Raw genomic sequence first — 23,865 nt, 5'->3', positions numbered from 1 at the left:
TCTCAGCCTGCCAGGGACAGCCCTTCAAGAGACGGTAAGAAATTTTAACCACTGCTCTTGTTCAGCACAAGTTTTGAAGGCTTCCTCACCGTTTTTTCATGTTCTTATTGCATAGATCAACATATTTTCAGGGAACTCTTTTTGAAGGAACTATTTCTTCTTTCTCCCAGTAATGTCACCTCTCCTGAAATGAGAGGACAATTTCATGCAAAATACGGTTGTTCGTTTTTTTGTATTCTTTACAAATACTTTCCCTACTCAGGTGAAGTGCTAGTCGGTCTTCTGGCATCTGCACTACACCCTTGACCTTCTTCAGCACCAAGCCCGACTGAATTCAAGAAGCGTTTGGACAATGTTCTTAGGCACACGGTGCGACTCCTGGCGATGTCCTGTGCAGGGCTGGGAGTTAGACTCGATGATCCTTGTCGGTCCCTCCCAGCACAGGACATTCAGAGATGGTTCGGTGACTCTGTGCATACACAGAGGGCCCAGAATGACCTGGGGCACGCCAGGAACACGCCGTGCCTCAGCAGCACTCCAAAGGCCGCGCCGCCGGCCCATAGCGGGGTGGGGCTGCCCCGGCGCCCGCCGCAGTCGGGGCGGCGCAGTGCGCCTGCGCGCCGGTATGGGGGGGGCAGCGCGGGGGAGGAGGGCGGGCCCCGGCCCTGTGTTTTGAACGGCGCGATGCGGGTGGCTCACTATTTGGCAGGAAGGTGAGGAGGCCTCTATCCTGGCGGCGGAGCTCGCGTAGGGAGAGGGGGATCCAAATGTGGCAGAGGCGAGCTGGAGGCAGCGGCGGCGGAGGGGGACAAGCGAGACGAGGAGAGCGGCCGTTCCCGCCGCCGCTGCTGCCGCCGCCGCAGAGAAGCTGAGCGGCCCGGCCGGGAGGGGCTGAGCGGCAGCCCTGGCACCCCCGGGCGCCCGCCCCGCCGGCAGGTGAGCGACCGGGGCGAGGGAGGGGACGGGGGGAGCGCAGCCCGTCGCGCCGCCCTTGGCCTGGCCCGGCCCAGTACCGGGCAGAGCCGGAGGGAGTCGCTGTGGGGGGACCGGCGCTCCCAGCCCGGCCGCGCCTCGTCTCCCTCGGGGTTCTCACATCGTGGATCCCCCGCCCTCCCCGCCCGGAAGCCGCGGGCGGCATCGGGGCCGCGGGGGCTCCGGTCTGGAGGTGTCGTCTCTGCTTTCCCTTCCCCCGCAAGCTCCCCGGCTGCTTGGCAACCCCCCCGCCCTTCCGGGCTCCGGGGCTCTGCCGCCCTCCCCCGGCACGGCCCCGCGCCGCATCCACCCGTAGGGGAGCGGTGCCCTCCCCTTTTCCCCGCTGCGGAGCTATTGTGTGCGGGCTGGGGCCCGCCGAGGGGCTGCTGGCGGATAAGCCTTTCCCGGGGGAGGTGGAGGCGGGAAAGCGGGACGAGGGGGGCGTGAGGGCGGCGGGGGAGCCAGGGCCGCGGGAGACAGCGCCGGCGCGGTGTGTGTGTGTGCCCCGCTCGCTCTGCGCTGCTGCGATCCTTTGTCTGCTGTGCCGCTTTCCCCTCCTCCCTCGCTCCTTTCCTCCCTCCTCCCTTCCCTCTCCCTCCCTGCGTTCCCCGCTCTCTCCCAGGCTTCAAGCGCTGCTGCAGCTGCAGGTTTGTAAATACTGGACCAACACACACACACAACATGGCTGACGCTCGCCCTGCTCCTCCACCAGGGTCTCCGCCTTCTCCCTCAGTCTCCGCTGCTTAGCCGCTCCTCCGTGTAGGCTTTTGTTTCTTCCCCCCTCCCCCTTCATCGCCCATCCAAAAAAAAAAAAAAAAAAAAAAAAAAGGAAAAACAATTCACCCTCCTTATTTGCGGGCATGGCGGGATTTCAAGGGTAAGGATCCTCGCTTTGGAAGCTTTCTCCTTTCGTTTTGCTGTTAACAACAAAATGAAACCTAAAATAAGAGGTGATTTGGGTACCTGACAAGGCCTGGGGCGAGGGAGGAAGGGAGGGAAGGAGGGGGGAACTGGGTGAGCCCCGCTGAGAGAGGCTTGATTGGAATGTGCGTATCTTTTTCTCGTGTTGGGTGGGGGGAGGCTGATGCACCAAAGTGCTGGCAGAGATGAAATACTGTGTTACACTTGGCAGAATGAACTAGGGCCTTTTCTTTCATTTCAGGACATAATTCGGTATAAGGGGTCAGCTCTGGAAAATCACATTAAAAAGATCTGTACTAGTTATGTCAGAATAGGTATTATGCGGGTAAAACCCGTAGCACAGACGTTTTGGCTTTTTTGCGTTTCTTGTATCTCCTTGTTAGTATCTTAGACAGCTTTCAAAGCATGGAATATAAAACCGGAATTTACACTTGTCAGGTCTTCGTGTTGCTAGCTTTCTGTCACAGATTAATTTGCCCTTGTGATGACAATAGTACAAACCGAAGCATTTCCTTTTTCCTAAAAGGAGTGCTTTCAGATTTTTTATTTTGTTGTGGGTTTTTCTGATGTTTTTTTTGGTTGGTTTGGTTGGTTTTTTTTTTTTTTTGGTTGCTTGCTTATTTGTTTGGTTTTTTGTAAAAAAGGCATGTTAAGTGAGCTCCCAAATGAAAACAAGACAGCATGCTTTTGACCTCTTTACTAGTGCAAGGCAAATGCTTAGTTCAATACCCTCCACCTCAGTTATTCAGAGCACCCCCTTCCGGCTTTGATAAATATGGCTTATTTTTTTGCTGCTTGTGACGTAAAACCAAAACACTTGAAGGTAGTTCAAGCGTATCTAAAGTGATCTGCCATTAAACGGTTTTATTTCTAGCTTGTAAATGAAGGGTGAATGCTGAAGGTGTGAAGACATGATTCTTCATGTATGCTTTCTTACTGTAATTCAAAGTAAGTGTTTAATATTTCAAGGATCATACTTAAATGTATGGTATTTATTTATACACATGGATAGCAATAGTTTATGACTACTGCTCTTAAGTAACGAAAGTCCTAGCTATGTCGTATTTTGTCTGGCTTGAATTAGAAGCTTTTAGTGGAGAAGCATTGGAATGGCATAATCTTGCAGCTTTTACTGAGAAATATGTGAATTAGCTGTTGTATCTGAATGCTTCTTTCTGCTGCTTTTTCCATCCCTATTAATAAGCATTGATTAGCAAGCATTGATTATGGAGAAAATAATATATAGAAAGAGTTTACAAGGACATGAAACTTAAAAGAAGTCATCCAAGTTACAGTATCATTTTGGAATGCATTTTACGTCATGGCTTCTAAGGCAACTGTGTTACTTCTAGATGGAAAAGTCAGACCAAAAGTCTGTAGCCTTACACATCAGTAGATTACTGCAGCATGTAGTTAATTTTTTTGACATTTTTCAGTCTGAAGGTAGTATTGCCTAAACTAGAATGGTTTTACCAGTTTTAGTTAATTTGTCATTTATTGGGATAACTACCACATTTTGAAATTATGCTCACCGACTAAGTTTGAAGTACACAGCTCCTCCCTCAGAATAGGCCTTCAGATAATTAAGGCAATTCTTTGGCTGAAGAGCAAAATAAAATAAAAATTAGACATGCACAACACTTCTTTTGAAATAATGGATCACGTAAAAGTAGTCACATTTAAGCCTGTTACATTGCAGTTTTGTTGCTAGAGCTAAATATTATTCTGTAAAATTTTACTCTGTTTCATCATCTTTGTGAAGTTTCTTGTCTATAGATAGCAATCTTTACTTTAGCTTGTCAGTGTATTCTTTTTTGTGACACTCCGAAGATTTTTGTTTATGTCTTGGTTGTGTTGATTTAGTCAAAAATCGGTATTGTAGGCCTTCATATCCCAAAAGGAGCAAATGTATTTCAAGGACTTACCAAATCTTCTGCATCTTCACTTAGTGAAGACACTCCAGTATTTTTGCCATTATGAGTTATGCTAGGCTGTATTCTACCAAATTAAAAACCTGAGACTAGTAAAACTTCCTTTTCAGAAACTGTTTGGCAAATGAGACTGAGGAGAAAGAAGACTGCAAGAAATGCAGTTTCAGTTATCAGCTTGCTAGAAGAAGTTAGAAATTAATTTTTTTTTTAAACCATGTTTACTTTTCAATAGATCTTTAATCAAGTAAATCATGACTCAGGATAGTTCTAAATATTTATGAAATTACCAAGTAATATACAGGCCTAAAGGTGGTAAATATTTAGTACATTCTTATTCAATACTTCGTATTTTCTCAGTTTGAGTATTCTTTCATCCTCTTCTTATCCAGTATCTTTCCTTGCTGTTGCCAGGCTGCACTCTTTGACATGTTCAGATCTGTACACCTCTAGCTGATGCAAGAGATGTGTGTTAATGTAAATGCATGATTTGCTTAATGTTTGACAAATATTTTTAGAAGGATTCTATTTACTGAAGCAAAACACCATTTTTTAACCTTTTTTTTTTCTTTTCCAAAAAATTATCCTTTTGCTCTACATTTCTTCCATTTTGTTTTTCTTGTCTCCTTTCCTTTTTTTTCACCAGGTAATAGAGATCAAACTTGATTTCTTGATGGTATAGCATGAGAATATATTTTCATAGGTGACTAAAACCAATTCAACAAACTGGTTTAGAAAACCATCTTCGAAAGCGGTTCATTGAAGCTGAACTAAAAGAACTCTTACAGAAAGTTGTTTCCTGTTGTGTGGTTAGATAGCTAGTTTCTCGTGACATGTGTGAGAGAATGTTTTGGTTTGTTGTTTTTCTTGTGTTCCTTTTCTTACTGCTCTTCGAAGGTCAGTGATTTTAAGATGGAAGGGTGAATGCTGATCTTTCTTGACACTGATTCTTCTTATGAGTGTCTCCTGTATATCAATCAACATGTGTCTCGCTGTCCAGATGCTATCTAGATGTCATCGTGCCACCTGCCTTAAAAGAATGGGGAATCTGACTTTATGAACTTTATGAATTTATGCTTTATGAACGCACAGACTTGCTTCTATCTACATCTCTGACGCAAATATATACCGAGATCCTTAAAACAGTGCAGTTAACTGGTTTGTATTTACCTATGAACAGTTGATTCTAGATACAAAGGGACCTCATCACTGATCCATTTCAAACAATGGTGAAATATAATTTCAACTAACTGCTTTCACCATGCGGCAGCTGAAGTTAACTTTCTGTTATAAAATGTGAATTTGCTAAGCACACACAGAGTTCAGGAGGTGAATGGATTTGGCTTTCAGGTTGTAGAGGATGGTTCTACAAATCCAGGTTATATTTTTTTTATTTCTTTCCTGTAATCTGTGTTTTGAAGCTGCTGTAAATCTATTTTATATGGAATATTGAATGGCTGACTTAGAAACTTCAGTACTGTAATGGTTCCACATGATTACCTGTGGTGTCTACTAGCTGTAACTGTTACCTAATCATATTTTAATTTTTGCAGTTATTGCTCTTTGGTTGAGATGTTTTGAAATATTTTGATGAATTTATACTCTTTTTGATAAGGCTTAAAAAACCCTAAAACTTGATTAGCTCTTTGACTGGGTTTGGTTTGGGGTTTTTTTGGTTGGTTGGAGTTTTTTTTTTTGTTGTTGTTTTTTTTTAATGTTATTGTGTATATAATGTATTACAATGTTATTGTGGAATTCTCCAATACAGTATTCATGTTCTGCACCTACAAATACTGGTGAGAGAAGGTGCTTATTTCAAAAGCAATTCTGTGGATTCCAGTGATTTAGTAAATACTTGACTTTCACAGAATGCGTGCTGAACTTAAGACTTTCTGTTCCATATGGTATTTTGAACAAAATGGAGCTATATCAATTAGTTACTACTTTGTGGCATAGAAAGCTGTTCTAGCTGGTCTATGCCACCATGCTAAGGTCTGTAATGTCACCAGCATAGACGTAAAAAAACCTATAAACAATAACAAAACAAGCAAAACCCAACTGCCCAGCTTCTTTTTCCATGAACTTCTTTAAATTCAATTTAAATGTAAAAGAGAACTTTTCTAGATTATAATGTCTTACCCTAGGTGGATAATGACAGAAAGTCATGTCAGACCTTTGGTCTATTTGATTTATTAAAATCAAATAATTATGTCTTTCAGAACTGTTCCAGTTTTTCCTAAATTAGTGTTTATGTTTCATACGTGGAAGTCATTGCTAGTTATGCAGAGCCAAGGCAGCTCAAGTCCATTAAGTCCATATTAACTTGTGATTTCAGTTGAAATTTTTGAATAGGGAAATTTTCACCTTTCTAGATTTAATGTTTTGTGAGCTGAGTAGTACAAGAAAAAACGTGATCTAGATTAGTTCTCTAGCAAAAGTCCTGTAAAGTTTTATGGATAAGCTTTTCTAGATACCATGGCAAACACAATGTTTGCTGAAGTCTAGAGCTGTGTCTAGGGCTCTTCTTGTAAACAAAGATTAGGCCCTGCTAATACTGGTAGTATTATATGTATTCTGCTGCATGTCTGTAACTTATTTCTGGTTTTAATTGTGCACTTAAAAGCAGATTAGACTGTCTTCAGTTTTCTAGGAATGATAAAAATCAGTAAAAATAATACTTCAGATACGGAGTTTGGGTAACTCATAAAATTGTACTTCGAAAAGAATTGACTGATTCTGGACAATTGCTTGCCTGTCATGCTTAATAACCATATGTGTTGTAGACAATGAGCTAAACCTCACAGTGAAGCTAGAATAGGGGCAAACAAGTTAGAGATCAATTTACTTCTTTCTCAAAAAAATCCTGTTGCCTCTGCCACTTTGTTGAATGAATGTAATTACTTTTTTCTTCAGAAATCGCCTTCGGAAGTTTTTTGTCTTATTGGTGAAAGATGGCCTACAAACCCATTAACTGGTTGTTCAAGTGTCAGTGGAACTACAAATGAGATATTGTGGTGCTGAGGTTTTGTGGGAGATGATAGGCCAAAATCCATAGTTTGACAGGTATGCCTTCAAAAGCAGCAGTAGATTCTGACTCCCATGTGACTTGGCAGAAATCTGTTCTTGAGTGTTTTTAAGGTTAAGGGATGTGCAGGTGAACACCTGCATACACTTCCAGTTTACTTGGAGACCACAGACTGTTGCATATTCTTACAGTTTTATGTCGATAGGCGGAGCAGCTGGCCTCTGGGTCATCTCTCCCTAGTGCTGAAGGGAGGAGTCAATAAGCGGAGATCTTCAGTTCCTAGACTGCAGGAGTAATCTCGGGTGAATTACAGCTGTCTTCTGCACCTCCATGTTGTCAGCATACATACTGTTAGGTACCAGATAAGATGAGAGGCCGAGCAGACTTTCCTATCTGTTCGAGTTGGGGGGAGTTTTGCTCCTGCCTTCAGTTACACCTCTGTGTCTTGGTTTGAAAGACACGTGTCTGTCTGCTAAAGAAGGGATGAGCCTCCCTTGGAATGCGAAATATAACACCTTTCCCTCCGAATTATTAGTTTTGAACTTAAGGGGCTTTCAGGGAAAGATATGAGAAACGGAGTAGGAGTTCTTTCCTGGTGTGTGTAACAAGGTTAACAAATGACAGCAGTGCCGACACAGCAAACGGGAGCAGGGCCCAGCGCAGCTCTTCCCGCTCCTGGGGCGCTTTCCCGGTCGGGGCGGTTCCGCTCGCAGCCGGCAGGGGGCGCTGGTGGCTCCCGGCGGGCAGGGCGGGGTGGGGATTCCCCGCGCCTGCAGGGGGCGCTGTGGCGCGGCTCCCTCACGCCGTCATGGCGGGCGGGCTGGGCAGCAGGGATGGAGAAGGGAGCTCCTTTAGGAAATCCAAGGGGCAGCCGATCCTGGTGCCACTCTGTATGGCAAAAGGAACTCTAGCAGGGACCTCGGAGTAGCAATCTGGGCAGGCGGGGATGAGCAAAGTCCCGGAGTGGTGGATGAGATGCACCAGAAACTTCGCATCTGTAGCTGGAACCACGGGGCGTTCTGTCAGGCAGGGGCTGCAGAGCTACAATGTAGCGAAAACTCGGAGCAGTGGCAAAAAAAAATTACGCCGGGGGCGGGGAAGCAGCGGCCCTGCTCCGAGAAGGGCAGGGAAAAGGCTCCCTGTGCGGGGGAAAGGGGGTTTGGATCCTGAGGTTTTCTCTTGAGGCACCCCAGTAGATGGTGAAAAGTCCCTCTTTTAGTGAGGTAGGTGTTAATAATATCCCAGTTCAGTGGCTGCTCTCACGAGTAGAGGCTCACCGCCTGGCAGAAGAAGCAGGACCGGGCTGGGCTCCGGCGGCAGCAGTGAAATCCCTCCCCCAAGTAGCAGCTCCGACCATCCTCCTCCAAAGCCAAGTGCAAGAGAGCTAGGAGCTGCCCCAGCCCATTTTTGCAGCACAATTCTCACAGCGTTTCTGCCCTTCCCAGAGAGACCTCAGAGAGAGTAGCCAGCTGGACCCCTCCCCTGAGCTGCGGCCACTTTTCTTATCTCTCGTAAGTACCCGGTCGTTATTGTCTCCTAGCAACACGTATGGGAGAAGATTCCCTGAGAGAAGGAAACAAAAGGCAGAATCTTAAACCCCAGCACTGTGCTTAAAATGTTCACACCTGTGGCTTGTATGGAAAGAGATCAGACAGGTTAATGTTGCTTCATACCACTAGGTATATTAACAGTGGATGAAAAGTACATTTTCAAATACTGTAAACTTAGTGGCTAACCAGCAGTGAAATAGGCATTGCATTACAGATAGTTTTAGGCTGGAGACTTGAAGAACCGAATTTACATGGATTTCTTTGAGGCAGGTTTTTTCTTGTGCTCTTAGGTTTAATTTAATTGAAGAAGGAAAAGTGATGATGTGAATAAACATCACAGGTTCTGATTGTACTTAGGCCTCTAATCACATTTCTAGGAGAGTTTATGTTTGGGGGGGGGTGGCGCAATATGGTGACGGCATGAGGAAAAAAGGCAGAGCTGTATTTGTTGTAGTATGTACTTTTATTATCTCCACGACAGACTTGTAGAAGGCCTCACCTGGTTTTATGGGGAATGATATCCTGCTTCCTAAGAACCTGTTCACTGGAAGATACCTCACTTTTTCTCTTCTTCAGTTTCTGTATTTCCCCTTTTCTCCTGCCCAACTGAGTAGACTCAACTTTGTTTCAAGGACCACAAGACAGTTTAATCCTCCCTGCAGATAAGCATGTACATTTTCAAAAACAAAGAGGGATATGTGTTTTTTGGGGAGGATTGTTGTTATTACCAATACTTAGGTTGATGCAGAATCTCAGGAAATACACTTAATGTTTATTGATGAATCTAGTTCAGATCAGATATAAAACTATACAGAGAGAAAATGAGATTATAAAGAAAAAAATAAAGAAAAAAATATTCCATTTGCCTGTTGCTGCTGCTGGAAGTTTAACCTCCAAGTTCTATCATAATTAATTTACTTTCTCATTTCATTTCCATTTGTGCTGCATGCACAGGGGAGTCGTTTCAGAGCAGTGTTTTGAATACAACTTACCACCAAAGTTGAAGAAAGGAAAGCAGCTTACTGTGGGTCAGACATGGTATGGTAGAGCACAAGTAATTCCAAGATGATTGTCATTCTGGAAGCCTTGACTTCTTTCTTTCCATCATTTTGCTACCTTTGTGCAACTGGAGAATGAGGACAATGTAGTGTTTTAAGTAAGCTATACTCAAGCAGATGCAGATGTTGTCTTAAAGTTTAATTTTTCAGAGTCCAGTAAATAACTTCCAGAATAACTTGAAATAGTTCGTTATCCGCTTAAATACTTCAGATCTAGTAATTAGTTTCATGAGTATGCAGATAACATACTAAAATAAGAACTAATATTTTGTGCATTTTCCTTCTGTGCTTTTTAAGAAATACTAGTGATTCGAGGATTGGTGTTTTCCCATGTCTCAGCAGCTTTTAGTAAAAGTCACTGGTTTCACAGTTGAACTTTTCTCTCTGTTGTCTTGCTCCTTAGCACCACACACATGCACATACACACACACACACACACACGCACACTTATGCAGGATGTGTTGTGTTTTTTCACCAAAAATGTGAAAGAACTGTATTCGAGCAAAGAAGATACCATGTTATGTCCCAATGCTGATGGTTCTCATTTCAGAGAAGAGTGTATGATTGGTGGTTTAATAAGGTACCATTGTCATTGTTGCATACTGGAGTATTTAATTTAATATTGCAAATATCTGATAAAAATTTTCTACAGCTGATTTTTCTTTTTTTAAAGGAACAGTTTTTCTTTCACTGACCCTCCAGACTTACAGAAACCTGTGTAGTTAGCTGCAATTAGAGCTCATGTAATGCATTGCTGAATTTTATTTTCAGTGACTTGATGTTATGCAGATTGAAACTTTGACATCTATTGCAGCTATTCACCATTTAAATGTGATGATCTCTTTAGGCCAAGATTTCTAGACAGTGACTGAATATTCTGTAGTTGATCTGGGAAAACTAACATCTCATTTTTCATTAGTAGCCATGGCAAGAGTCTACCATTCTTAACAGCAAGTGTTTTCATTTAAGTGGTTTATGATTCCACTGTAGACAGTTATATGAATGCATTTGAGAACTGATTTAATATAAGCTAAAATGACTGAATGAGAAGAAAACAGGTAAGACAAATTCAGTCTCGTTGAGGACTGAATTCAATCTAGTTCAGCCAGTTTAGGACTGGCTGATCAGGTATTTCAAACTGTAGATTAAACCCAAGAGATCTTTTCCTCTGAATACTTTTTTCAGTTTTATTTCTTACGGGTTTTTTTTCCTTTAGTCATTGCAAAGCTAGGATGAAAAATGCTATTGATTTGAATTGTCTAACTATATCTATAAGTTTTTTTTTAAAAGGTGTGTAGTAAGAAATTTTCCTGTGCTTGGAATATGAGTTTAGTATCTATCAGTGTGATCATGCTTCAGTTTGCAAAAATGGTGTTGTTTGCTCCTTCATTGCAGTAATTCCTAAAGAATTTGTCCATTTTCTTCTGACTAGAAGAGGTCAAAGTTTATCAACATTTTCACTCTAATTCCTCTTCCTGCTGTCTGCTGATTTAAGAAAGCAAGCTGTATTTTTATTAAAAAAGAGGCAATCAGTGTTTGTGTCCAGTGGAAATCCGAGTTAATATTTGATTTATTAAAAATTGTCTGTTATGGTTGTAGCTACTGTGATGTTGGTTGTGGGAGAAGTTTGGATACAAGTGTCTCAAATCTATGAATAAGTGATCTTGTGGCAAATCTTGACATAGTTTTGGTTGTATAGAAAGCTAATGTAGGTAACTATTTTCTAGTTTCTTATCCATTTTCAGTATTTTGTGGTCCTGCTTTTTTAGTTTCTTTATAAGTGCCGATTTACTACTTACATGTCAGTATCCTCACTGGTTACTTAAGTTTGGGTTCATAACAATTAAAATTTTGAGTTTCTAATAAATTCTGTGAATAATAGCTTGTTCTTAAAAGAATTTTTAATGTTTATACGCTTTGTTTGCATTAAAAGTTGGTAGTTGCTGTGTTGCACAAGTATTTTATTTGCACAAGTATTTGTGTCACAAATTACTACATTTGGTTTATGATTTTTTATTATTATGACTAGGTTTAATTTAGTTTTGCAGTGACATATTCTCAGGATGCTCAAAAACAGATCAAAGAATTTGGTACTTACGATGCACAGACTAAAAACTTGCAAGTGGTCCATCCAATGGAGATCATCCCCCTGCCCCTAAAAACTATATGCTGTTTATGTTCCCTCCGTGTTTGAAGGTGTTTGTAGCAGCACTGCTAGCCTGGATTTGTTGAAAAGTGGTTATTATGTACTTAAAATGACACTTAGAAAGATCAGCCAGCCTTCTCAAGAGTTGTAAAGCAAGAGTTTGATTTGCCATGATTACTCAACCTGACAGACTTGTAAGTGCGCTAACTTACCACTCCATTACTTTCTAACAGCAAGGGTAGGAATCTTTGCCCTAGGCTTGCTCTTCCAGAATGTGGAGTGATCCTTTTGTGTTTGGAGCAATTCTCTGACTAGCACAATGGAAGTTAAACGTAGTCTTCTGACAAAGGCTGACCTAAGTATACTCCTTGAGGAGATCCAAATAGAGGCCAGAGTGCCTTGCTTTTTTAAATAGATATTTTCCTCCATTTTTATGTATCCAGATTTTTATGGATTTTATGCATCTGGATTTTATGGATTCCTGAGATCTGTTGTAAATGTTTCCAAATCGAGTAAACTTGGTTAGAGTTGTAATAAGCTATTGGGGTTACTTCTGTCTGTAGGGGCATGACTAAGAACAAAATAATTTTAAAACCTAAAGTTCACTTGTGTTTACCATAGAGTCATAGCAAGCACAGTGATTGTGCAGTGCTGCTGTCACATCCTGGACAGCTGTTATTTTTATGCATAGGTTTTTGGTGGGTTTTTTTGTTTTTTTTTTTTTATTCGAAGTAAGGGGGGGGATAGTTGCCTACCAAGATGGAAAGTTCTGGAACCACAGAGTGGTTTGGTTTGGAATGGACCTCTAAGATCACCTAGTTACAACTCTCCTGCCATGGGCAGAGACACCTTTCACTAGGCCAGGATGCTCATTCAGCCAGATTTCAGAACACTTCCAGGAGAGGAGGCATCCATAGTTTCTCTAGGCAGCCTGCTCCAGTGCCTCACCGGCACAGTAAAGAATTTCTTCCTAACACCTAACCTAAACCTATTCTCTCTTACTTTGAAGCCACTCCCTCATGTCTTGTTGCTACTTGACCTGGTAAAAAGTCTTCCTCGAGCCTTCTTGTCGGTCCTCCTCAGGTACTGGCAGGCTGCTGTTTTCCAGGCAGAACAACCCCACTTCACAACCTGACTTTGTAGAAATGTGCTCTTGGCCTCTGATCATCAACTGAGAAGCTAATGTGGTTCATATTTGCCATGATGCAAAAGAGTGCTGCTTTGGGTGCTTACACAAGCCTGCGACAACTTCTTGTTGTGCTGTCTGTGCAGGTTCTTGCCCTGTGGTTAAATGCAGATTTATTTGCAGTAGACTGAACAATTAGGAGCAGGTTAAAATTTGCCTTTGGATAAAGCGATGCAAGGGAGGTTATCCTGACTTTGAATTGTACTAGATAGATCTCTTCTTTACATTTTTCTTAAAAAAGCCTTATCTTATAAGATTATCTTAAGCATGGAGGACCGTGTTAGTATCAAATGGTCAGGCTGTATGTTAGAACATACACGAGGTTAAATCAAGTATTTTTGCATTGCCTGTAAGAGGATGCTTTAAAAAGAAATTATTGTGCTTCACAGTCTTGGTATATTGTGCAAAGTCATAGGAAGAATTGAAGAAATAGAGTGAAAACAAATAATGTCTTCATGTTACTAAGTATATTGTAAATGTTGTCACTGTTTTTAAAGCTGTTTGGCAAAACTTTGGTAGCCAATGATGATTCCATGGGAGAAGGACAGAATAACACTGAAACTGAGCCCTGTCTTCTCTTAGCATAAGCAAATAATTCATTAATAAAAGAGGTTGTGCTTGTCCATGCTGCTTGAGAGTAGACAACAGCTGTAAGAAAAGTCTTAAAATACACTGTATGTGCCTTTATTGTTCTTGTACTAAGGTGTGCCTAAGGTTGCAGTAGTAGTAAAATGGTTTTGTTTTCAAAATTAGTTCTGCTCTGCCATCTGTATGTATAGGACAACAGATGCACTTGTTCTTAGCCATTATAAAATAGACTAGGAACTTAGTTATTTAAAAACCACTACATGATTTAGTGTGGAACTTGAAAGTTTATGTTGACATGCATATTTCATTTGCTAAATTTTTGATTGTCTTTTTTTAAAGAAGCTCTTGTAAGCTCATTTGGCATGAGTCAGTTCTCTTCCCCCTTCATTAGCTTCATTCCTATTCAGTAGAACAGCCAAAATGTGTGTTTTTAATACTGGATTTAAGATTTTTTTTTTTTTTTTTTTTTTTTTTTTTTTTTTGCTATTTTGTGTTCAATTTTTTGAATTTATCTTTTGAACCAAGAGAGAAGCAAGGAATTCTTCAAAGGCCCAACACATGTAAAAATGTCAGTGAGTCCTTAGCCAAATATTTAATCTGGTTGTAATATTGCCTATGTGGGAAGCAGATCAAATAAGAAACTATTACATTTTAATCAGTTTAATTTTAGTAAAAAGCTCTACTTTTGCACAGCTTCACTTGTGATAACTTAAAATAAAGCCAGACTAAGCCTGCAAGGTTTTCTAAAATGAATTTCTGGAGAACTTCACTTTCCTTTGTTTTCTGGGTTATTTATTTATGGATGCTTAAAGTGGCAGTTCTGCACCTTTCCTTTACCCTGAAAGTTCGTGTGAATTTCAGAAACGTAATTGTATTTAGTGTGAGAGAAAAAATTGGAAACTTGAGTTAATTGACCTTTTTTATTTTGTTTCTGAATTCTGGATCTGGCATTTGTATGTCATTTTCGACTTTCTTTTTCTTCATTAATCTTATCTTTCTTTATCCCCGGTTTTGTCAGTGGGTTGTTTTTTTGTTGTTTTTTTTTAATTTCAGCTGTGCATGTTGATAACTAGCAGTTCCTTTTCAGGTAAAACTCTATGCCTATTTTTAATTGCAATCAACAGCTGATGTCTGGCTTAGTGACTATGAAGTGTTAACGCCACTTCTTAATTGTAATCAAGCTATATGACTTGAGGTTTGGCATTTAAAAATTAGTGCTTTTTGGATGTAAACAAATAACCACTGATTTATGATGCCTTTAGTAATGTCATTGCGTAGATGTTTTCTGTCCTTTTTTCTTTCTTTGAAGAATTTCAGGACCGTATAGAGCAGCACATAAATAAAATTTAGACATTTTGATCAGAAGTTTCCAGTCTCTTTCCAGTTGAGTTAAAGCCCCAGATAATGGAAGAAACCTTGATCTGTGAACTATTGAGAGGGGCCAAGATGATCATCCCTTGCAGTTGCAACTGCCTTCTTTACAGGAAGATTGAGAATTTTTAAAACCTCTGGACAGAGGTGGACTAATTCCCACACCAATACTGGGCTGGATGTTCCATTAGTTTCACTATTGCCTTTTTTATGGAAAAAACAGAATGAAAAATAGATAAAGCATGACTAAAGTACACCTTTATTCTGTTGAAAGTGAAGTCATTCCCTTTGTCCTTCTGTGTATATTTTCTAAAATCCACAAGTGGAAAGACCAACTGGTCTTTGTTTATTTGCTAGGAGAGGGGATGATAACATGATTATGTACATCTGCACTTTCAGCACTGTTGCAAAAATTACTCAGTTTATCATGTATATACAGGTGTTACAGATGCTAAGGAAGTCCCTGAGTTCAGAGAAGTGGTAAAAATTTTCTGGTTTTCTACATGAAACCAAGTATAAATGTGATTTTTATGTTGCTTTCAGTCTAGTGACTTCTATTCCTAATAGTTAAATAAGGGTGGACGTCAAAAGGTTGTGGAGCTGTGGACAATTAAATAGTATGTCTGATTATTTACAGAATTTTGTGCTAAAGGGTGATTTTCCCAGCAGAAGTATCTGCCACTAATGGGTTGGAATGATGAAAATTAGTCTATAATTATTTATAGGGGATTTCTGACTTTATTTGATGCTAATGTAAGTTCAGTAGAGCTGGTGGTCTTTTACTGCACTTTAGGAAATAGATTTTAAAAACTATTGTGAATTATCCCCCATCTTGGATTGTTTTGCTTATTAGAAGTGACAAGGCACATTTTACTGCTGATTGCCTCAGGGTTGAGAGGTGTCCACTCTATCACTGCTATTAAAATTTGTGAAGGCAAAATGGAGAAATCATTCTTGTTGAAGGTCATTGAGTTAATTTTTCTGTGTTGATGATGCAGGTAATGAGATATACTTGTAAAATGTGGTGAGTTTATAGGTGCTTGTGTATACCAGATCGTCCGTCTGGAAATTTGTTGTCATTTCATTATTTATTCATTGTGTTTCAAAAAAAAAAATAAATTTATTTTTGCTCCGTAAGGATCTGTAACTGTTGACAAAACCACTAATATCTTAGCAGATTTTTTCTTAAATAATAGTGAAGTATTGTGACAGAGTTTTGTCAGAAAAAACATTGTTTTCATCGGTCAGCTGAATTTCTTTGGATGAAAACATGTCATGTTTCTTTGGATGAAAACCTATACTATGGGAGCTGTAAACATAAGTAATAAATTGCAGGTGTGTGCTCAGAGGTAGTTTTTGTTAGGAAGATGAGTTTCTTGAGCTGTAGAAGGTGCTTATACCTAATGACTTTTTGCATGATCTCCTGAGTTCTAAAAAACTATGCTTAGTATGTCCTTGGGTTAGCTTTCATTAAAGTTCCATTAATAATATGAAATAAAAGCATGCTTACAGAGAATAATTTTAGGCTGTGTATTTTAAAAATAAAAGTAGAAAATCTAGATAAATGGTAAATAGAAAATACAAGAATTGGAAAATTTCCTCTAGCTATATTAAATTTAACCTACCATCAAGTAAACAACAGAAAGAGATGAGAATTTTGATGACTTTCAAGGCCTAATTCTCTAAGGTTATATTTCATTATGCATGTTACAGGAAGGGGGAAAAGGCCTTACTATCTGTCTTTGAAGCTTTCACTGTACAGAGTAACACAAGAGTAGCTGGAAAAGCTCTAGATTAATAAGGTAGACATAATTTAGGAAAACTCTTGTTTTGGTTAAAGTTGGTAACTTGTTTTTTAAAGAAAAGAAAATGCTGATAAAACTAAATCACAGTACTCTAGAATATGCTGAGCTGGAAGGGATCCTTCAGGATCATCACATCCAACTCCTGGACCTCCACAGGAACATCCCTAAGAATCACACAGTGTGTGTGCCCCAGAGAGAGAGTTGTCCAAATGCTTATTGAACTAGACAGACTTGGTGCTGTGATCCCTTCCCTGGGGAGTCTGTTCCAGTGCCCAGCCACCCTCTGGGTGAAAAACCTCCTGGTATCCATCCTAAGCCTCCCCTGACTGAGCTTCATACCGTTTGCTCAAGGTCTGTCACTGGTCATGAGAGTGAAGAGGTTGGTACGTTCTCCTCCACTTCCCCTCACGAGGAAGTTGTAGACTGCAGTGAGGTCTCCCCTCAGTCTCCTCCAGGCTGAACAGACCAAGTGACTTCAGCCACTTGTCGTAAAGCTTCCCCTCCAAACCCTTCACCATCCTTGTTGCTCCTTTTGGATGTTCTCTGGTAGCTTAATGTCTTTTTTTTAATATTGCAGCACCCAAAACTACACACAGCACTTAAGGTGGGGCTGAACCAGAGCAGTGCAGAGCAGAGTGGGACAATCCTCTTCCTTTTCTGGTTGTCGGTGCTGTGCCTGACACACACCAGGACGGGGTTGGCCCTCCTGGCTGCCGGGAGACTGCTGGCTTACATTCAGTTTTGTTCTGACTAGGGCCTCCAGGTCCCTTTCCGTAGTGCTGCTGTCCAGTCTCTTGTTCCTCAGTCTGTACACATGTCCAGGGTTGCCCCAGGTGCAGAACTCAGCACTTGCCCTTGTTAAACTTCATAAGGGTTGTTGATTACCCACTTCTCCAATTTGTCAAGATATTGACAAATATTGACTGTCTCTCAGTCCTTGAGGGAATCAACATCTCCTCCTAATTTAGTGTTCTTCTCAAACTTATTTAATATCCATTTGAGTCATGCATCCAAGTCTTTAATCAAGATGTTGAAGAGAACTGGACTGAGGATAAAACCTTGAATTCAGTTTAGTTAGTTTAGAGGGAGTTTGATTAGGGTATTTTTGGCATAGCAGGTTTTTTTATGGTATAAGGCTATATGGATCTTAAAAATCACAGAATTTGAAGGGACCTTAAAGATCATCTTGTTCCAACCCTTCTGCCATGGGCAGAGACACCTTTCACTAGACCAGGGTGCTCAAAGCATCACACAGCCTGGCCTTGAACACTTTCAAAGATAGAGAATCCACAGCTTTTCTGGGCGGCTTGTTCCAGTGCCTCACCACTTGCAGAGTAAAGATTTCTTCCTGATCTAAACTTATTCTCTTACTTTGAAGCCACTCCCTCTTGTCCTGTTGCTACTTGTCTTGATAAGAAGTCTTTCTCCGGCCTTCTTGTAGGTCCTCTTCAGGGACTGGCAGGCTGCAGTAAAGTTGTCCCAAAGCTTCTCTTTTCCAGGCGGGACAACCCAGCTCTCTCAATCTGACTTTGCAGCTTAGTGGCCCTCCTCTGGACTTGTTCCAACAGATCATGTCTCTCTTGTTGCCTCTGCTGGGGGCCAGAGATCTGGATGCAGTATTCCAGTGTGGTCTCTTGAGAGTGAGCTAGGGAGGCAGTACCACCTTCCTGGACTTACTGGTCATGCTATTGCACGATGCAGCCCAGGATGTAATTGGTTCTCTGGACTGCACACATTACTGAGTCATATTGATCTGCCTCTCATCTACCAACATCCCCAAGTCTTTCTCTTCTGTGGCTGCTCTTCTGGGATTGTCTGCCCCAATGTCTGTATTTGTGCTTGAGATTCCCTCAGCCCAAGTAGAGCACCTTGCACTTGGTCCTCTTGAGCTTCATAAATTTCCCACAGACCCACCTCTTAAGCCTGTCCAGGTCCCTCTGGATGGCAGTGCTTCCGTCCACCATGTGAACTGCACCACACAGCTTGGTGTCTTCAGCAAATTTGATGAGGGTGTACTTGATCCCACTGGCTGTGTTGCTGACAAAGATGATGAACAATTCAGGTCCCAGTATTGACCCCTGAGACACCACTTGTCACTGCTCTCTACTTGGATATTGAGCTGTTGACCACAACTTTTGTGAGTGCAGCCTTCCAACCAATTTCTTACTCATTAAATTGTCTGATCTGTCAAATCATGTCTCTTGACTTTAGAGACAAGGGTGTTGTACAGGATAGTATCTAGTACTTTGCAGAAGTCCAGGTAGGTGACACTAGTCACTCTTCCTTCATCCACCAACACTGTAGAAGTCCATTAGATTTGTCAGCCATGATTTGCCTTGGTTATTGTCTGCTGTTGAAGTGAAAATTATCCTACTGTTATCCAGAAAAGCCAGTATAATATTTTTCTTAAGCCATCAATGAAGATGTTGAAGAGAACTGGACCTTATGAAGTGATAAATTTATTATGGTGTGATAAATTCATCTTGCTTTGAGGGCCAGGATTATTTTCCTGTATTAGGTCACTGAACTACCTACACGTTAGTAGAACTAAGTGTTAAAGCTTGTGGTATGGTTAAACCCAGCTGGCAGCCAATTCCCATGCAGCCACTTGCTCACTCCCACACCAGCAGGATCAGGGAGAGAATTGGAAAGGTAAAAGCCAGAAAACTCGTGGGTTGAGAGGAAGAGAGTTTTATAGGGAAAGCAAATGCCATGCAAACAAACAAAGCAAAACAAGGAATTTATTACTGTTTCTGATGGGCAGGTAGGTGTTCAACCTTCCCCAGGGGAGCAGGGCCCCATTACACATGATGGTTATTTGGGAAAACAAGCTACATCACTCCTAGTGTCCCCCAAGCCTTCCTTCTTCCTCCCACCTTTACATCATACATTTGCATGATGTCACTGGGTATGGAATATCCTTTTGTCCTGTCTGTGTCCCACCCCAGCCTCCCATGTACTCTAGTCTCCTCAACAGTATGGCAGTACAAAAAGTATAAAAGGCCTTGGCTGTGTGTAAGCTTGCTCAACAATAACAAAGCCATTGCTGTATTATCAACCCTCTATTCAGCAGAAATCCAAAACACAGCCCCATACCAGCCACTGTGAAGAAAATTTTAACTCTACCCTAGCCAACCCTAGCACAGGGTGTAATAGAGGAAATAAAATTCACCAGCTTGTCAAGAAAGTTGTAATTTCATAGCCAGTGTCCTGGTAAATTAAAGAGAAGTCAGGTTTCTTTTCAACCACATCTTTCTTTTGGAGCAGGGATATTTGCTAAATCTTCAGATCTTAACAATACAGAAAACCATCAGGAAAATGCTGAGTTGCTGGAAAATTGGGCCAAACCTGCAGTGCATTATTCAGAGCTGGAATATTTGGCCTCTGAAATTATACTGAAAATGTCTGAAGCATTTCTAATATCAGTAGATTTCATTGTCACAGATTACATGCTCTATAGAGTAGAAAAAATCTTGGTTTTGGTTTAACTGTGATAAAAGATACTTTTGGAAATAAAAAACCATGAGAATGACAATTGTTTCTGCTCTGAAACTTCTTTAGCTGCAAAAAACCAGCAAAGAAACTCCTGTGTAGTTAGTCGTAGTATAGATACGTAACTATATTTCAATAAAACAGTGAGTAGTAAGCAAGTCAGAAAGAGGAATTTTTTCATGATTGCTTCCTGTAGAAGGGAAACTATCCCCTGTGTACATAGGAAGGGAATGGATTTCCTGTAGATCTAAAGCTCATAATCCTCTTTAAATATTCTGCTAGCTTTAACAGCAAAATAACTTTGTGCTCTTTCTCTAGAAGTATTGTTTGTCTTACTAATTTTGTGTATCTTCAGACTGCTTCTTGCTTAATGTATGCAAAGTGTGTAATTTTTCACATGTGATAATTGCATTTTGGGGTCAGCTATAGTGGATGAGTTTTTCCGGGCTTAGAAAAACTGTTCTACCTTTTAAAGCCATCAGGCGAAGAGATCACTTGAATTAACTAGTGTGCATTTCTTCCTCCTGCTGTACACTACATGGATGCATGTGCTTCCATTGCATTCTAATTCCGTATTAGCTTTAATTAGCTGTATTCCTGAAAGGTGATGAATAGTTAGGAAAATCACAACTGTTTTTAGTTGTATGTTAACTCATCAAAAGAAAGGCTGGTGAAGTTAGACATGCTGAAGTGTTTAGTAGGACTTTGTCTCTTAACAATATTAATAATTTCAGTTGATTTCCAGATTTTGGTAAAATTATTTACTTTAAATGGCAAGGAAATTTGAAAAATTCATCTAGGTCCTTTTCTTAAAGTTGTGACTAGTAATATAACATCAAGTGTATAATCTGTTGAGCTTTATGTACTGCAATGGAAAATATGGTTTTCATATAAGATACAGTAGAACAGCTTAAGTAATACTTCAAATAATATCTAAAAGACATTTTTTCTTTTAGACTTTAGGAAATTGTAGTGTATGCACCTGTGTGTGCCCTGCATGTTGCTATAACTGAAAATGATGTATGGCATGACTTGTCAGATACCAATTTTCTTACAAATATGTTTGACTCAGTACTTCACTATGATGAGTGTTATATTTTTGTGTTTAAGTGTTTGGGTTACATTTTTGAAAGTATAGTTGCAGGCTGCCCAGGGAAGTGTGAAAGAAATGACTGGATGTAGCACTTAGTGCTGGAGTCTAGTTGACAAACAGGATGGTGTTCTGTCAAAGGACAGTTAATTTTGGGGGTCTTTTCTGACCATAGTGATTCTGCGGGGATTTTTCATTATTAGCTGGTGAACTGAATATTTGCTATAGCCCTTTTATTAATTTGGATGGCATAATTTATTTTAAATCAGACATCTTTGGGTGAAAGGCAGAAAGGGATCGTTGGTTCTGTAATGAAACATCAGTCTTCTGACAAAATGGTGAAAAGAGCGGTGTGTAGCTGGTCAAAACATGGTGCAAACTGAGGGATTGAAATGGCTTCCTTTTATTGCATTTTGAACTAGTAAGATGAGTGTATTTGGGAAGTGTTTCTAAGAAGGTATTTAAGAATTTTGTGGTACTGCTTATTTGCAGTTCCTTTAGACTGCTTGTGGTTGCCATTAATACCTCTTACTCTGGATGTGTGCTTTAAAATCTTTAAAGAAAATTTATAAAAAAACTTCAGTCAAAATTTCTTAAGTTTCTTTATGATGATGGAGTTAGGAAAAACAGTGATTTTTTTCTGCAGAAAGAAACTATTATTCTTCTATTTAAGCATGTCAAACTTTGTATCAAAGATGTGAAACTGATTTGTATCAAGAGTATATCTTTGTTAAGGACTTAGGTTTTTTTTAAGTGGAAAAAAAAATCAGTGAACTGCTAATGGATCACTTCAACTCAAAAGAAATAAGCATTTAACAGTTCTTGTTTATGCATACTTAATCAAAGACCCACTGCAACAGAGCTTTCTAAATCCTCATGTTTTCTATCCAGCATTGTGTGTCCTAGATAGAATTGCAACTGCAATTCGTAGTGTTACTTGTTGCACTGTTGAAGACAAGCACTGAGACTTCATTGGTTTGTATCTGTCAATCTGCTTTATGCTTTTTTAATGGTACTGATGTTGGCTGAAGTAAAGTTTTTCAGAGGTGATAGCTGTAAGTTTTATATGTCACAATTAGCCCTCAGTGAGAAAAGGGAGACCACAGAGAAGTGTGTACTGTTAGTTTTGGTTGGCTTTGCAAACAATCTAGGATCGAAAAAAAATGCTGCAGCGATCCCAAGATTGTTGGTATGAGGAACTACGTAAAAAAAGTTGAGCGACTGATTGAACTCGTCATGGTCAAATGACTGAAGGACTTTTTCTGTGAAGCAATGGTAGAATGATTTAAAAGCAAGAAAGATCAAAGGAGAGAGGGATAAAGCAGAAAGAGTGAAAGGCACTGCTTGAGAAGTAAGGTATTTTAAAAGAAGTGAGAGAATTCTTGGCTTGCTTAGTTCAGTATTTCTGAAATATACTGAAATACTAAGTATTTCAGTATATCTACCACAGACTGGCAGATAGCTTTAGATACTATAGAGTGGCAAGTGGTTTTGAGAGCTGAAGAGACCCTGCCAGTCTCGAAGGGTAACCAGTGTATGGTAAATATGGGCAGCCAGGCCAAGCATAGGTGCTGCCCGTGACACAGTCCTGTTAACCTGATACCCTCGATAGAAGCATTTGAATGTGCATATGTGGTCTCACTAGCCATTGCTATTGTGTGCCTGTTAAGGCTTACCTCTTCTCTTAAATGGTCATTATGCTTGTAATCAAAATGGTGTGAAATGTGAGGAGAGCAGAGCTCTAATGAACATGGAATTAATGTATTTTGCTTTTATAAAAAAGCTATGCAATTAGAATGAAGCAAGTGTTAAGGGTTGCTCAACTTTGCCTTTAGTAGTTGTTGAACTCTTATTAAATGGCAATGCATCACAGCAAGTTTAAAAGTTCCTACTAGGAAAGTTGCTAATACTTTAATAATTGCTAATAATAATGCTAATAATTTACACGATTTAGAAAAATAGAAAAAATTCCTTGAGTTCTCTAGAACAAATCTTCAAAATGTTAAAGTAGTTTAGAAACCTGCTTTAACTTATCAAGCAGAGTCTGTCAGGAAAAGCTTGAGCTTTTATAGGGATTTGATCTCTGAATTATAGTTTCCTCAAATGTAATCTTTAGAGCAGATTCAGGTATTTTAGAATGTTTTCAGGATGCACTGTATTGTACACTGCTGTTTTGTTTTGTGTTTAGTTTTTATATTCTTTGAATTGTTTTTTTTTGATTGCTCTGAAATAAGAAATCTAAAATCAAAACATTGCTATCTTGGAGTTTCAACAGCTTGGGCAACAGCAGTTCCTTTTTCAGATCTGATTTATGATTGTGGGCTGTGTTTTATTTACAGTTCTTAGCACAGAGTGTGCTGAAATAAGATCAGGGAGAAACTGGCTCTTAGTTTTAACATACATGTTGTGAAGCAAGGTTCTTTATGTGTTACTTGATCAAAAACACGCTATTGGGTTTCTACTTCCGTTTAACAAACAACCCATGCTTTCTTAAAAGAATCCAAAGTCATAACATTAGATAATTTTTAACGTACAAAGTGATTCTGATGCCAGATGAAGGATTTAAAGAGCACAGTTGCCTGTCTAGGCCTCAGAATGAACTTGCTGTAAGATAAGCTTGCACAGCGGTACCTTTAGATAGCAGAAAAGTTGCGACTGGAAAGATGCTAGTTCTAGGCCTGGAGGAGGGAAAATCTGGTTAGTGCATCCTGATTAATGCATCCAGACAAAGAT

General features: G+C 40.2%; 1 protein-coding gene across 9 annotated transcripts in view; it reads left to right on the top strand.

Annotated features, from left to right (window-relative positions):
* Positions 1–643: 643 nt before the first annotated feature.
* SPIN1 (spindlin 1) overlaps positions 644–23,865 on the top strand; it is a 63,115-nt gene continuing 39,893 nt past the window's right edge. For 2 of the 9 annotated variants that reach the window (XM_058864953.1, XM_058864956.1), the window contains exon 1: positions 720–936. The gene's annotated coding sequence lies outside the window, so the exon portion shown is untranslated. The other 7 variants (XM_058864950.1, XM_058864951.1, XM_058864952.1 and 4 more) reach the window with 6 other exon arrangements.

Source organism: Poecile atricapillus, chromosome Z, assembly GCF_030490865.1.
Source record: "Poecile atricapillus isolate bPoeAtr1 chromosome Z, bPoeAtr1.hap1, whole genome shotgun sequence".
In the NCBI taxonomy this organism is placed as follows: domain Eukaryota; kingdom Metazoa; phylum Chordata; class Aves; order Passeriformes; family Paridae; genus Poecile; species Poecile atricapillus.
This window is presented reverse-complemented; position numbering and strand designations above follow the sequence as displayed.